Here is a 15,813-nt window from a genome sequence, read left to right as displayed (position 1 = left end):
TTCCATTCCATTCCATTAATTTCTATTGGATTCCATTCCATTCCATTTTTGATCACTCCATTCCAGTCCACTCCATTCCTTTCCATTCGAGTTGATTCCAATCCATTCCAATCCATTCGGGTTGATTCCATTCCATTCCATTCCATTCCTTTCGGGTTGATTCCATTCCATTACATTCCATTGCATTCCATTCCATTCCATTGCATTCCATTCCATTCCATTCGGATTGATTCCTTTCCATTCCATTCCATTCCATTCGGTTTGATTCCATTCAATTCCATTGCATTCCATTCCATTCGCTTTGATTCCATTCCATTCCATTCCATTCGAGTTGATTCCATTCCATTAAATTCCATTCGTGTTGATTCCATTCCATTGCAGTCCATTCCATTCGGGTTGATTCCATTCCATTCCATTCCATTCCATTCCATTCCATTCGGGTTGATTGCATTCCGTTCCATTCCATTCCATTCCATTCCATTCCATTCCATTCCATTCGGGTTGATTCCATTCCATTTCATTCCCTTCCATTGCATTCCATTAAGATTGATTCCATTCCATTCCATTCCATTCCATTCGGGTTGATTCCATACCATTCCATTCCATTCCATTCCATTCCATTCCATTCCATTCCATTCTGGTTGATTCCATTGCATTCCGTTCCATTCCATTGCATTCCATTCGGGTTGATTCCATTCCATTCCATTTCATTCCATTCCATTCCATTCGGGTTGATTCCATTCCATTTCATTCAATGCCATTCCATTCGACTTGATTCCTCTCCATTCCATTCCATGCGGGTTGATTACATTCCACTCAATTCAATTCCATTCCATTCCTTTCCATTCCATTCCATTCCATTCCAGTTGGTTCCATTCCATTCCATTCCTTTGCATTCCATTGCATTCCATTCCGGTTGAATCCATTCCATTCCATTCCATTCCATTCCATTCAATTTGATTCCACTTTATTCCATTCCATTCGGGTTGATTCCATTCCATTCCATTCGGATTGATTGCATTCCATTCCATTATATTCCACTCCACTCTGGTTGATTCCATTCCATTCCATTCCATTCCATTCGCGATGATTCGATTCCATTCCATTCCATTGCATTCCATTCCATTCCGGTAGATTCCATTCCATTCCATTGCATTCCATTCCATTCCATTCCATTCCGTTAGATTCCATTCCATTCCATTGCATTCCATTCCATTCCATTCCATTCGAGTTGCTTCCTTTCAATTTTATTCCATTCCATTCCATTCCATTCCGTTCCATTCCATTCAGCTTTATTCCATTCCATTCCATTCCACTCCACTTCATTCCATTCCATTTCAATCCACTCCACTCCATTCCATTGCATTCCATTCCATTCCACTCATGTTGATTCAATTCCACCCCATTCCATGCCATTACATTGCATTCCATTCCACTCCAATCGGGTTGATTCAATTCCATTCGATTCCATTCCATACCATTCCATTCCATTCCATTCCATTCGGGTTGATTCCATTCCATTCCATTCCATTCCATTCCATTCGGGTTCATTCGATTTCGTTACATCTCATTCCATTCCAGTCCTTTCCAATCAATTGAATTCCATTCCATTCGTGTTTATTCCATTCCATTCCATTCCATTCCATTCCATTCGGGTTGATTCCATTCAATTCTATTCCATTCAATTCCATTCCAATCCATTCCATTCCATTCTCTTCGGGTTGATTCCACTGAAATCTATTCCATTCCATTCCATTCCATTCCATTCCATTCCATTCCATTCCTTTCTCTTCAGGTTGATTCTATTCCAATCCATTCCATTCCGTTCCATTGCATTCCATTCCATTCGGTTTGATTCCATTCCATTCCATTTCATTAGATTCGTGTTGATTCCATTCCATTCCATTCATTCCATTGCATTCCATTCCAATACATTCTGGTTGATTCCATTCCACTCCAGTGCATTCCATTCCAATCCATTCCACTCCATTCATGTTGATTCCATTCCATTCCATTCCATTCCATTGCATTGCATTCCATTCCATTCCGTTTCATCCCATTCCATTCCATACGGTTTGATTCCATTCCATTCCATTCCATTCCTTTCGGGTTGATTCCATTCCATTCCATTCCATTGCATTACATTCCATTCCATTCGGATTGATTCCTTTCCATTCCATTCCATTACATTCGGGTTGATTCCATTCCATTCCATTGCATTCCATTCCATTCGGGTTGATTCCATTCCATTCCATTCCATTCGAGTTGATTCCATTCCATTCAATTCCATTCGTGTTGATTCCATTCCATTGCATTCCATTCCATTCGGGTAGATTCCGTTCCATTCCATTCCATTCCATTCCATTCTGGTTGATTCCATTGCATTCCGTTCCATTCCATTGCATTTCATTCGGGTTGATTCCATTCCACTCCATTTCATTCCATTCCATTTCATTCGGGTTGATTCCATTCCATTTCATTCGATGCCATCCAATTCGACTTGATTCGTCTCCATTCCATTCCATGCGGGTTGATTCCATTCCACTCAATTCTATTCCATTCCATTGCTTTCCATTCCATTCCATTCCATTCCGGTTGATTCCATTCCATTCCATTCCATTCCATTCGATTTGATTCCACTTTATTCCATTCCATTCGGGTTGATTCCATTCCATTCCATTCGGATTCATTTCATTCCATTCCATTCCATTCCATTCCATTCCACTCCACTTGGGTTGATACCATTCCATTCCATTCCATTCCATTCGCGACGATTCGATTCCATTCCATTCCATTGCATTCCATTCCATTCGAGTTGATTCCATTCCATTCCATTGCATTCCATTCCATTCCATTCCATTCCGGTAGATTCCATTCCATTCCATTGCATTCCATTCCATTCCATTCCATTCCGGTAGATTCCATTCCATTCCATTGCATTCCATTCCATTCCATTCCATTCGAGTTGCTTCCTTTCAATTTTATTCCATTCCATTCCATTCCGTTCCATTCCATTCAGGTTGATTCCATTCCATTCCATTCCACTCCACTTCATTCCATTCCATTTCAATCCACTCCACTCCATTCCATTCCATTCCATTCCACTCATGTTGATTCAATTCCACCCCATTCCATTCCATTACATTGCATTCCAATCCACTCCAATCGGGTTGATTCAAATCCATTCGATTTCATTCCATACCATTCCATTCCATGCTATTCCATTCCATTCCATTCGGGTTGATTCCATTCCATTCCGTTCCATTCCATTCCATTCCATTCCATTCAGGTTCATTCCATTTCGTTCCATCTCATTCCATACCATTCCATTCCAATCAATTACATTCCATTCCATTCGGGTTTATTCCATTTCATTCCATTCCCTTCCATTCCATTCCATTCGGGTTGATTCCAGTCCGTTCTATTCCATTCCATTCCATTGCATTCCGGTTGATTCCATTCCATTCGATTCCATTCCATTCCATTCGGGTTGATTCCATTCCATTCCATTCCATTCAATTACATTCCATTCCATTCCATTCCTTTCGGGTTGATTCCATTCCATTCCATTCCATTGCATTAAATTCCATTCCATTCGGATTGATTCCTTTCCATTCTATTCCATTCAATTCGGGTTGATTCCATTCGGGTTGATTCCATTCCATTCCATTGCGTTCCATTCCATTCGGGTTGATTCCATTCCATTCCATTCCATTCGAGTTGATTCCTTTCCATTCAATTCCATTCGTGTTCATTCCATTCCATTGCATTCCATTCCATTCGTGTTGATTCCATTCCATTCCATTCCATTCCATTCCATTCCATTCGGGTTGATTGCATTTCCATTCCATTCCCTTCCATTGCATTCCATTAAGATTGATTCCATTCCATTGCATTCCATTCCATTCGGGTTGATTCCATGCCATTCTATTCCGTTCCATTCTGGTTGATTCCATTGCATTCCATTCTATTTCATTGCATTCCATTTGGGTTGATTCCATTCCATTCCATTTCATTCCATTCCATCCATTCGGGTTGCTTCCATTCCATTTCATTCGATGCCATTCCATTCTACTTGAATCCTCTCCATTCCATTCCATGCGGGTTGATTCCATTCCACTCAATTCGATTCCATTCCATTCCTTTCCATTCCATTCCATTCCATTCCTGTTGATTCCATTCCATTCCATTCTATTGCTTTCCATTCCGGTTGAATCCATTCCATTCCATTCCATTCCATTCGATTTGATTCCACTTTATTCCATTCCATTCGGTTTGATTCCATTCCATTCCATTCCATTCGGATTTATTGCATTCCATTCCATTCCATTGCATTCCACTCCACTCGGGTTGATACCATTCCATTCTATTCCATTCCATTCACGATGATTCGATTCCATTCCATTCCATTGCATTCCATTCCATTCTATTCGAGTTGATTACATTCCATTCCATTGCATTCCATTCCATTCCATTCCATTCGAGTTGCTTCCTTGCAATTTTATTCCATTCCATTCCATTCCATTCCATTCCATTCAGGTTGATTCCATTCCATTCCATTCCACTCCACTTCATTCCATTCCATTTCAATCCACTCCACTCCATTCCATTCCATTCCATTCCACTCATGTTGATTCAATTCCACCCCATTCCATTCCATTACATTGCATTCCAATCCACTGCAATCGGGTTGATTCAATTCCATTCGATGCCATTCCATACCATTCCATTCCATGCCATTCCATTGCATTCCATTCCATTCCATTCTATCCGGGTTGATTCCATTAAAATCCATTCCATTCCATTCCACTCCATTCCATTCCATTCCCTTCCATTCTATTCAGGTTGATTATATTCCAATCCATTCCATTCCATTCCATTCCATTGCATTCCATTCCATTCGGGTTGATTCCTTTCCACTCCATTCCATTCCATTCAATTCCAGTTGCTTCCATTCCATTCCATTCCATTCCATTCGTGTTGATTCGATTCCATTGCATTCCATTCCATTCGGGTTTATTCCATTCCATTCCATTCCATTCGGGTTGATTGCATTCCATCCCATTCCATTCCATTACATTCTATTCCATTCGGGTTGATTCCATTCCATTCCATTCCCTGCCATTGCGTTCCATTAAGGTTGATTCCTTGCCATTCCATTCCATTCCATTCCATTCCATTCGGGCTGATTCCATACCATTCCATTCCATTCCATTCTGGTTGAGTCCATTGCATTCCATTCCATTCCATTGCATTCCATTCGTGTTGATTCCATTTCATTCCATTTCATTCCATTTCATTCCATTCCATACCATTCGGGTTGATTCCATTCCATTCCATTCGATTCCATTCCATTCGGCTTGATTCCTCTCCATTCCATTCCATGCGGGTTGATTCCATTCCATTCCATTCCATTCCGTTCCATTCCTTTCCATTCCATGCCATTCCATTCCATTCCATTCCGGTTGAATCAATTCCACTCCATTCCATTCCATTCTATTTGATTCCACTTTATTCCATTCCATTCGGGTTGATTCCATTCCATTCCTTTCGGATTGACTGCATTCCATTCCATTCCATTCCATTCCACTCCACTCGTGTTGATACCTTTCCATTCCATTCCATTGCATTCCATTCCATTTGAGTTGATTCCATTCCATTCCATTCCATTCCATTCGCGATGATTCGATTCCATTCCATTTCATTGCATTCCATTCCATTCGAGTTGATTCCATTCCGTTCCATTGCATTCCATTCCATTCCATTCCATTCGGGTAGATTCCATTCCATTCCATTGCATTCCATTCCATTCCATTCCATTCGAGTTGCTTCCATTCCATTTTATTCCATTCCATTCCATTCCTTTCCATTCCATTCATGTTGATTCCATTCCATTCCATTCCACTCCCCTTCTTTCCATTCCATTTCATTCCACTCCACTCCATTCCATTCCATTCCATTCCAGTCATATTGACTCAATTCCGCCCCATTCCATTCCGTTACATTGCATTCCAATCCACTCCAAACGGGTTGATTCAATACCTTTCTTTTCCATTCCATACCATTCCATTCCAAGCCATTCCATTCCATTCCATTCGGGTTGATTCCATTCCATTCCGTTCCATTCCATTCGATTCCATTCGGGTTCATTCCATTTCGTTCCATCTCATTCCATTCCATTCCATTCCAATCAATTACATTAAATTCCATTCAGGTTTATTCCATTCCATTCCATTCCATTCCGTTCCCTTCCATTACATTCCATTCGGGTTGATTCCAGTCCGTTCCGTTCCATTCCATTCCATTCCATTCGGGTTGATTCCATTCCATTCTATTCCATTCCTTTCCTTTCCATTCCATTCCATTTGGGTTGATTCTATTCCATTCCATTCCTTTCCATTCTATTCCATACCATTCCATTCCAGTTGATTCCATTCCATTCCATTCTTTTCCATTCCATTCCATTCAGTTTGATTCCATTCCATTCCATTCCATTCCATTCCATTCCATTCCATTCCATTACATACTTTTGCATTCGGTTTGATTCCATTCCATTACACTCCATTCCATTCCATTCCATTCCATTCCATTCCATTCCATTCCATTCCATTCCATTTGGGTTGATTCCATTACATTCGATTCAATTTCATTCCATTCCATTCCATTCCATTCCATTCCATTCCATTCCATTTGGGTCGATTCCATTCCATTCCATTCCATTCCGTTCATGTTGATTCCATTCCATACCATTCCATTCCAGGGCATTTGGGTTTATTCCATTCCATTCCATTCCTTTCCATTCGGGTTGATTACATTCCATTCCATTTCATTCCATGCCATTCCATTCCATTCCATTCAGGTAGATTCCATTCCATTCTATTCCATTCCGTTCCATTCCATTCCCTTCCATTCGGGTTGATTCCATTCCATTCCATTCCTTTCCATTCTATTCCATACAATTCCATTCCGCTTGATTCCATTCCATTCCATTCTTTTCCATTCCATTCCATTCCATTCCGTCCCATTCCATTGCATTCCATTCGGGTTGATTCCATTCTATTCCATTCCATTCCATTCCATTCCATTTGGGTTGCATCCATTCCATTCATTTCCATTGCATTCCATTCCATTCGGGGTGATTCGCTTCCATTCCATTCCATTCCATTCCATTCCTTTCGAGTTGATTCCTCTCGATTCCATTCCACGCGGTTTGATTCCATTCCATTCCGTTCCATTCTATTCCATTCCTTTCCATTCCATTCCATTCGGATACATTCCATTCCATTCCATTCCATTCCATTCCATTCCATTCCATTCCATTCCTTTTGGGTTGATTCCTTTCCGTTCCATTCCATTCCAATCCCCTCCATTCCATTCCATTCCTTTCGGGTTGATTCCATTCCGTTCCATTCCATTCCATTCCCTTCCATTGCATTCCATTTGTGTTGATTCCATTCCTTTTCCCTCCATGGCTTTCCATTCCATTCCATTCCATTTCGTTCCATTCCATTCGCATTGATTCCATTCCATTCCATTCCATTCCATTCGTGTTGATTCCATTCCATTCCATTCCATTCCATTCCATTCCTTTCTTGTTGATTCCATTCCATTCCATTCCATTCCATTTCGGTTGATTCCATTCCATTCCATTCCATTCCATTCGTTTTTATTCCATTCTTTTCCATTCCATTCCATTCCATTCCATTCCATTCCATTCGGGTTCATTCCATTCCATTCCAACGCATTCCATTCCTTTCCACTTCATTCCATTCCATTCGTGTTGTTTCCATTCCATTCCATTCTATTCGATTCCATTCAGGTTGATTCGACTCCATTCCATTCCATTCCATTCGAGGTGATTGCACACCATTCCATTCCATTCGGGTTGATAGCATTCCATTCCATTAAATTCCATTCCATTCCATTCCATTCCATTCGGGTTGATTCCATTCCATTCCATTCCTTTCCATTGCGTTCCATTAAGGTTGATTCCTTTCCATTCCATTCCATTCCATTTCATTACATTCCCTTCGGTTTTCTCCATTCCATTCCACTCCATTCCATTCCATATCATTCCATTCCATTCCATTGCTTTCCATTCCATTCCATTCAATTCCGTACGAGTTGATTCCATTGCATTCCATTCCATTCCATTCCAATAAATTCCATTCCATTCCATTCCATTCCATTCCATTCGACTTGATTCCTCTGGTTTCCATTCCATGCGGGTTGATTCCATTCCATTCCATTCCATTCCATTCCATTCCATTCCATTCCATTCTATTCGGGTTGATTCGATTCCATTCCATTCCATTCCATTCCATTTGAGTTGATTCCATTCCATTCTCATCCATTTGTGTTGATTTGATTCCATTCCATTCCATTGAATTCCACTCCTTTCTTGTTGATTCCATTCCATTCCATTCCATTCCATTCGGGTTGATTCCATTCCATTCCATTCCATTCCATTCCATTCCATTCCATTCCATTTCTTTCCATTCCATTGCTTTCCATTCCATTTCATTCCATTCAATTCGTGTTGATTCCTTTCCATTCCATTCCATTCCATTCCATTCCATTCGGGTTAATTACTTTCCATTCCATTCCATTCCGTTCGGGTTGATTCCATTGCATTCCATTGCATTCGATTCCATACCATTCCATTCCATTCCTTTCCATTCCTTGCCATTCCATTCGGGTTTATTCCATGGCATTCCGTTCCATTCCCTTCCATTCCATTCCATTCCAATCCATTCCATTCCGATTCATTCCATTCGTGTTTATTCCATACCATTCCATTCCATTACATTACATTCCCTTAGGTTTTCCCATTCCATTGCACTCCATTCCATCCCATTCCATTCCATTCCATTCCATTCCTTTCCATTCCATTCCATTCCATACGAGTTGATTCCATTGCATTCCATTCCATTCCAATCAATTTCATTCCATTCCATTCGAGTTGATTCCAATCCATTCCATTCCATTCGGGTTGACTCCATTCCATTCCATTCCATTCCATTTCATTCGGGTTGATTGCATTCCATTCCATTTCATTCCATTCCATTCCATTCCATTCGGGTTGATTCCATTCCATTGCATTCCATTCCATTCCGTTCCATTCGGGTTGATTCCATTCCATTCCATTCCATTCCATTCGGGTTGCTTCCATTGCATTCCATTCCATTCCATTCCATTCCATTAATTTCCATTCGATTCCATTCCATTCCATTTTTGATCACTCCATTCCAGTCCACTCCATTCCATTCCATTCGAGTTGATTCCAATCCATTCCATTCCATTCGGGTTGATTCCATTCCATTCCATTCCATTCCTTTCGGGTTGATTCCATTCCATTCCATTCCATTGCATTCCATTCCATTCCATTCGGATTGATTCCTTTCCATTCCATTCCATTCCATTCGGGTTGATTCCATTCCATTCCGTTGCATTCCATTCCATTCGGGTTGATTCCATTCCATTCCATTCCATTCGAGTTGATTCCATTCCATTATATTCCTTTCGTGTTGATTCCATTCCACTGCATTCCATTCCATTCGGGTTCATTCCACTCCATTCCATTCCATACCATTCCATTCCATTCCATTCGGGTTGATTGCATTCCATTCCATTCCATTCCATTCCATTCCATTTCATTCCATTCCATTCGGGTTGATTCCATTCCATTCCATTCCCTTCCATTGCATTCCATTAAGATTGATTCCATTCCATTCCATTCTATTCCATTCGGGTTGATTCCATACCCGTCCATTCCATTCCATTATGGTTGATTCCATTGCATTCCGTTCCATTCCATTGCATTCCATTCGGGTTGATTCCATTCCATTCCATTTCTTTCCATTCCATTCCATTCGGGTTGCTTCCATTGCATTCCATTCCATTACATTCCATTCCATTAATTTCCATTCGATTCAATTCCACTCCATTTTTGATCACTCCATTCCTTTCCACTCCATTCCATTCCATTCGAGTTGATTCCAATCCATTCCATTCCATTCGGGTTGATTCCATTCCATTCCATTCCATTCCATTCCATTCCATTCCATTCCTTTCCATTCCATTCCTTTCGGGTTGATTCCATTCCATTCCATTCCATTGCATTAAATTCCATTCCATTCGGATTGATTCCTTTCCATTCTATTCCATTCAATTCGGGTTGATTCCATTCGGGTTGATTCCATTCCATTCCATTGCGTTCCATTCCATTCGGGTTGATTCCATTCCATTCCATTCCATTCGAGTTGATTCCATTCCATTCAATTCCATTCGTGTTGATTCCATTCCATTGCATTCCATTCCATTCGGGTTGATTCCATTCCATTCCATTCCATTCCATTCCATTCCATTCCATTCCATTCCATTCGGGTTGATTGCATTCCATTCCATTCCCTTCCATTGCATTCCATTAAGATTGATTCCATTCCATTGCATTCTATTCCATTCGGGTTGATTCCATGCCATTCTATTCCATTCCATTCTGGTTGATTCCATTGCATTCCATTCTATTTCATTGCATTCCATTTGGGTTGATTCCATTCCATTCCATTTCATTCCATTCCATTCCATTCGGGTTGCTTCCATTCCATTTCATTCGATGCCATTCCATTCTACTTGATTCCTCTCCATTCCATTCCATGCGGGTTGATTCCATTCCACTCAATTCGATTCCTTTCCATTCCTTTCCATTCCATTCCATTCCATTCCTGTTGATTCCATTCCATTCCATTCTATTGCTTTCCATTCCGGTTGAATCCATTCCATTCCATTCCATTCCATTCGATTTGATTCCACTTTATTCCATTCCATTCGGTTTGATTCCATTCCATTCCATTCCATTCGGATTTATTGCATTCCATTCCATTCCATTGCATTCCACTCCACTCGGGTTGATACCATTCCATTCTATTCCATTCCATTCACGATGATTCGATTCCATTCCATTCCATTGCATTCCATTCCATTCTATTCGAGTTGATTACATTCCATTCCATTGCATTCCATTCCATTCCATTCCATTCGAGTTGCTTCCTTGCAATTTTATTCCATTCCATTCCATTCCATTCCATTCCATTCAGGTTGATTCCATTCCATTCCATTCCACTCCACTTCATTCCATTCCATTTCAATCCACTCCACTCCATTCCATTCCATTCCATTCCACTCATGTTGATTCAATTCCACCCCATTCCATTCCATTACATTGCATTCCAATCCACTGCAATCGGGTTGATTCAATTCCATTCGATGCCATTCCATACCATTCCATTCCATGCCATTCCATTGCATTCCATTCCATTCCATTCTATCCGGGTTGATTCCATTAAAATCCATTCCATTCCATTCCACTCCATTCCATTCCATTCCCTTCCATTCTATTCAGGTTGATTATATTCCAATCCATTCCATTCCATTCCATTCCATTGCATTCCATTCCATTCGGGTTGATTCCTTTCCACTCCATTCCATTCCATTCAATTCCAGTTGCTTCCATTCCATTCCATTCCATTCCATTCGTGTTGATTCGATTCCATTGCATTCCATTCCATTCGGGTTTATTCCATTCCATTCCATTCCATTCGGGTTGATTGCATTCCATCCCATTCCATTCCATTACATTCTATTCCATTCGGGTTGATTCCATTCCATTCCATTCCCTGCCATTGCGTTCCATTAAGGTTGATTCCTTGCCATTCCATTCCATTCCATTCCATTCCATTCGGGCTGATTCCATACCATTCCATTCCATTCCATTCTGGTTGAGTCCATTGCATTCCATTCCATTCCATTGCATTCCATTCGTGTTGATTCCATTTCATTCCATTTCATTGCATTTCATTCCATTCCATACCATTCGGGTTGATTCCATTCCATTCCATTCGGCTTGATTCCTCTCCATTCCATTCCATGCGGGTTGATTCCATTCCATTCCATTCCATTCCGTTCCATTCCTTTCCATTCCATGCCATTCCATTCCATTCCATTCCGGTTGAATCAATTCCACTCCATTCCATTCCATTCGATTTGATTCCACTTTATTCCATTCCATTCGGGTTGATTCCATTCCATTCCTTTCGGATTGACTGCATTCCATTCCATTCCATTCCATTCCACTCCACTCGTGTTGATACCTTTCCATTCCATTCCATTGCATTCCATTCCATTTGAGTTGATTCCATTCCATTCCATTCCATTCCATTCGCGATGATTCGATTCCATTCCATTTCATTGCATTCCATTCCATTCGAGTTGATTCCATTCCATTCCATTGCATTCCATTCCATTCCATTCCATTCGGGTAGATTCCATTCCATTCCATTGCATTCCATTCCATTCCATTCCATTCGAGTTGCTTCCATTCCATTTTATTCCATTCCATTCCATTCCTTTCCATTCCATTCATGTTGATTCCATTCCATTCCATTCCACTCCCCTTCTTTCCATTCCATTTCATTCCACTCCACTCCATTCCATTCCATTCCATTCCAGTCATATTGACTCATTTCCGCCCCATTCCATTCCGTTACATTGCATTCCAATCCACTCCAAAAGGGTTGATTCAATTCCTTTCTTTTCCATTCCATACCATTCCATTCCAAGCCATTCCATTCCATTCCATTCGGGTTGATTCCATTCCATTCCGTTCCATTCCATTCGATTTCATTCGGGTTCATTCCATTTCGTTCCATCTCATTCCATTCCATTCCATTCCAATCAATTACATTCCATTCCATTCAGGTTTATTCCATTCCATTCCATTCCATTCCATTCCGTTCCCTTCCATTCCATTCCATTCGGGTTGATTCCAGTCCGTTCCGTTCCATTCCATTCCATTCCATTCGGGTTGATTCCATTCCATTCTATTCCATTCCTTTCCTTTCCATTCCATTCCATTTGGGTTGATTCTATTCCATTCCATTCCTTTCCATTCTATTCCATACCATTCCATTCCAGTTGATTCCATTCCATTCCATTCTTTTCCATTCCATTCCATTCAGTTTGATTCCATTCCATTCCATTCCATTCCATTCCATTCCATTCCATTCCATTCCATTCCATTCCATTCCATTTGGGTTGATTCCATTACATTCGATTCAATTTCATTCCATTCCATTCCATTCCATTCCATTCCATTCCATTCCATTCCATTTGGGTCGATTCCATTCCATTCCATTCCATTCCGTTCAGGTTGATTCCATTCCATACCATTCCATTCCAGGGCATTTGGGTTTATTCCATTCCATTCCATTCCTTTCCATTCGGGTTGATTACATTCCATTCCATTTCATTCCATGCCATTCCATTCCATTCCATTCAGGTAGATTCCATTCCATTCTATTCCATTCCGTTCCATTCCATTCCCTTCCATTCGGGTTGATTCCATTCCATTCCATTCCTTTCCATTCTATTCCATACAATTCCATTCCGCTTGATTCCATTCCATTCCATTCTTTTCCATTCCATTCCATTCCATTCCGTCCCATTCCATTGCATTCCATTCGGGTTGATTCCATTCTATTCCATTCCATTCCATTCCATTCCATTTGGGTTGCATCCATTCCATTCATTTCCACTGCATTCCATTCCATTCGGGGTGATTCGATTCCATTCCATTCCATGCCATTCCATTCCTTTCGAGTTGATTCCACTCGATTCCATTCCACGCGGTTTGATTCCATTCCATTCCGTTCCATTCTATTCCATTCCTTTCCATTCCATTCCATTCGGATACATTCCATTCCATTCCATTCCATTCCATTCCATTCCTTTTGGGTTGATTCCTTTCCGTTCCATTCCATTCCAATCCCCTCCATTCCATTCCATTCCTTTCGCGTTGTTTCCATTCCGTTCCATTCCATTCCATTCCCTTCCATTGCATTCCATTTGTGTTGATTCCATTCCTTTTCCCTCCATGGCTTTCCATTCCATTCCATTCCATTTCGTTCCATTCCATTCGCATTGATTCCATTCCATTCCATTCCATTCCTTTCTTGTTGATTCCATTCCATTCCATTCCATTCCATTCCATTTCGGTTGATTCCATTCCATTCCATTCCATTCCATTCGTTTTTATTCCATTCTTTTCCATTCCATTCCATTCCATTCCATTCCATTCGGGTTCATTCCATTCCATTCCATCGCATTCCATTCCTTTCCACTTCATTCCATTCCATTCGTGTTGTTTCCATTCCATTCCATTCTATTCGATTCCATTCAGGTTGATTCGACTCCATTCCATTCCATTCCATTCGAGGTGATTGCACAACATTCCATTCCATTCGGGTTTATAGCATTCCATTCCATTAAATTCCATTCCATTCCATTCCATTCCATTCGGGTTGATTCCATTCCATTCCATTCCTTTCCATTGCGTTCCTTTAAGGTTGATTCCTTTCCATTCCATTCCATTCCATTTCATTACATTCCCTTCGGGTTTCTCCATTCCATTCCACTCCATTCCATTCCATATCATTCCATTCCATTCCATTGCTTTCCATTCTATTCCATTCAATTCCGTACGAGTTGATTCCATTGCATTCCATTCCATTCCATTCCAATAAATTCCATTCCATTCCATTCCATTCCATTCCATTCGACTTGATTCCTCTGGTTTCCATTCCATGCGGGTTGATTCCATTCCATTCCATTCCATTCCATTCCATTCCATTCCATTCCATTCTATTCGGGTTGATTTGATTCCATTCCATTCCATTCCATTCCATTTGAGTTGATTCCATTCCATTCTCATCCATTTGTGTTGATTTGATTCCATTCCATTCCATTGAATTCCACTCCTTTCGGGTTGATTCCATTCCATTCCATTCCATTCCATTCGGGTTGATTCCATTCCATTCCATTCCATTCCATTCAATTCAATTCCATTCCATTCATTTCTTTCCATTCCATTGCTTTCCATTCCATTTCTTTCCATTCAATTCGTGTTGATTCCTTTCCATTCCATTCCATTCCATTCCATTCCATTCGGGTTAATTACTTTCCATTCCATTCCATTCCGTTCGGGTTGATTCCATTGCATTCCATTCCATTCGATTCCATACCATTCCATTCCATTCCTTTCCATTCCTTGCCATTCCATTCGGGTTTATTCCATGGCATTTCGTTCCATTCCCTTCCATTCCATTCCATTCCAATCCATTCCATTCCGTTTCATTCCATTCGTGTTTATTCCATACCATTCTATTCCATTACATTACATTCCCTTCGGGTTTCCCATTCCATTGCACTCCATTCCATCCCATTCCATTCCATTCCATTCCATTCCATTCCATTCCTTTCCATTCCATTCCATTCCATACGAGTTGATTCCATTGCATTCCATTCCATTCCATTCCAATGAATTTCATTCCATTCCATTCGAGTTGATTCCAATCCATTCCATTCCATTCGGGTTGACTCCATTCCATTCCATTCCATTCCATTCCATTCCTTTCCATTCCATTCCATTCGGGTTGATTGCATTCCATTCCATTTCATTCCATTCCATTCCATTCCATTCGGGTTGATTCCATTCCATTCCATTCCATTGCATTCCATTCCATTCCGTTCCATTCGGGTTGATTCCATTCCATTCCATTCCATTCCATTCGGGTTGCTTCCATTGCATTCCATTCTATTCCATTCCATTCCATTAATTTCCATTCGATTCCATTCCATTCCATTTTTGATCCCTCCATTCCATTCCACTCCATTCCATTCCATTCGAGTTGATTCCAATCCATTCCATTCCATTCGGGTTGATTCCATTCCATTCCATTCCATTCCTTTCGGGTTGAT

This window comes from Pan paniscus, chromosome 16, assembly GCF_029289425.2.
Source record: "Pan paniscus chromosome 16, NHGRI_mPanPan1-v2.0_pri, whole genome shotgun sequence".
Lineage (NCBI taxonomy): Eukaryota > Metazoa > Chordata > Mammalia > Primates > Hominidae > Pan > Pan paniscus.
The sequence above is the reverse complement of the archived record's forward strand: the minus strand, read 5'-3'. Positions refer to the sequence as shown.